The sequence below is a fragment of the Populus euphratica genome, unplaced genomic scaffold (genome assembly GCF_000495115.2).
Source record: "Populus euphratica unplaced genomic scaffold, PopEup_1.0 scaffold1594.1, whole genome shotgun sequence".
Classification (NCBI taxonomy): Eukaryota; Viridiplantae; Streptophyta; class Magnoliopsida; order Malpighiales; family Salicaceae; genus Populus; species Populus euphratica.
In genome coordinates, this window is record NW_011501447.1 from 40,344 (window position 1) to 42,760 (window position 2,417).

The window sequence follows — 2,417 nt, forward strand, 5'->3', positions numbered from 1 at the left end:
TTTTTTTTTTTTTACTTTCTATTTATATTTATCAAGTTTTGTTGAATGACTACACTACCCCTCATTCATTTATACCTACACTTTAAGCCACCAAGGGCTTTATTGTATTTTCCTACTTATTTATTCAAAACATTACAGATGCTCTATTTACTTTAAAAATCAAGGCACTGTAGCTTTCTTATCTAATGAATTTGATAGAAATAGAAAGAATAAGGATAAAGTTTGATTAAAAAAAACTCAAGAAGGATGTAATTTAATGAAAAAAATAAAAAAATCTCAAATAAAAAAAATATTAATTAAAAGAATAAAAATCAAATTTTAAAAATTAAAAATATAATAGTTAGTAAAATTGTAAACATATGTAAAAACCAAGCAAATCATAACAAATATTTTCAACATTGTCAAATCTTAAAAAACTCACAACTTATGAAATTCTAGTTCTGCGTCCCATCAAGAATTTTATTATATGTCAATTTAAAAATATAAATTTAAAAAACTTGTAAAAAAAAAAAGATAACAAAAAAAACCTCGAGTGAACTTTATAGCTAGCCCAAGTCAACAAATCAAACACTTGGTCTAAGACATGAAATTGGGATGACCCTATAAATAGAAAATCTTAAAAAATAACAAAAAAAACTTAAAAAAAGATAAAACTTGAATTGAGCTAATTCTTCAAATCTATTACCTAGGTTATGATATTGGGGTAACCTCATGAAAGATAAACTTGAAAAAAAAAAGAAGCAAAATTCTTAATCAAAGAAACCTTGAAGGATGGAATTGAGAAAGAAATCAATAAAAAACATTGCAAAAAAAAATAGCAATTAAAAGAATTTGGACTAATTTTGATATAAAAATTAAATATTTAGATAAAAATCAAATCAAATCAAATGTTTAAGGATGGAATTGTAAAAAACAAATCCATTAAGAAAACGATTAAAAAAATAGTAAATAAAAGAATTATAACTAAATTTGATATAAAATTAAATGAAAATAAATGCCTAAGGATGAGATTGGAAAAGAATAAATTAATAAAGAAATGATTAAAAATAGAAATGAAAAATATTGGACCAAATTTGAAAAAAAATTAAAAAAATCAAATGATCATGGATAAAATCCAAAATAAAATTCAATTAGAAATAATTAATGTAAATAAAATAATTGCAAATAAGAGAAGAAAAACTGAATCAAAAGAAGAAATAAAATGAAGGATTGGTATGAATTTTTTCACTGCCATCATGCAATTCAAGGAAAAAAAAAGAAAAAGAAAAAGAAAGAAAGAAAAGAAATTTTAAGTCAAATCATGTCAAACTACTATATACATGCCAACCCAAGAAGAAAAGAACATCAAGATAAATCAAATAATGTAATAAAATCAAGATTACAAATTGCCTAAGCTAGTTGCTGGTGCTGCTAGAAAGCGGTGGAGCGCGTGCGAGACACTTTTTAGCTGCCTTTTGTTTATATTTTTAGGTCAAAAATCAAAAATGTCCTTTAGACAAACAAACCATGATCAACTTACAACTAAGCTTTGTTATATTCCCAGCTAATTCTTCAAGGTAATTTTGTTGATTTGTAATATTTGTATAGAAACCCCATGTATGCCCGAGGGTGTCCTTGAAAATTTTTGGTAATTGTTGCCCGTTGTGTTCTATCCAAAACCAATGAATTCCTTTGCAATGGATAGAAGATAGTATGGTTCCTCAAGAGAACTAGAAGAAATTAAACAAAGTGTTGTTATGGACTAAAAGGCATAGCTACTGGTGTCAAAAATATTATGGATTTTATCTTTCCATTGTTTGAGCTTGCAGTGGATTTTTCAACCCTTTACAAGGCACCTAGGGCATTGTCCCAGTCAGACTTGCAGAGAGTTCTTGGCACATCAACTAAGACTAGGGTTGCTGCAAATGAGTACAGTAAGCCAATGCTAGAATAGTCTGTTGCGTGATTTACCCAACTTGATATTGTTGGATTTATTGTTACTGATTTGTTATATATATATATATATATATGATTTACTCTCTGACCTTAGAGATAAGGAGAACAGAGATTCACATTCTCAAATTCTATCTTTTTGAAATGATTGTCAGAGAGGTGGAGCTTTTGAAGATGATGCAGGGAGAAAAAAGGCGCTATTGGAATGGAGGGCGCCATAAAGAATGCTGCAAGAGAGGTCCTGTCCAGTGACATGCCCGGTTTTCATGTCACAAGTGACCCCATCCCAAGAGCAACAGTATCTATCCATGACTCTGTTTGTGTAAAACGATATTCACAGTTCTCCAATGAGGCAGATCTATTCATGGAGAAGGATTGTTTGAATTGACGGAGAGAAAGAGATTGGTGATGAGCTAGCACACAAATGAGAAGAGGAGGGGGAGGAGGAGGAGGAGTGATTTGAGGAGAGTGGAGATGAAATTGTT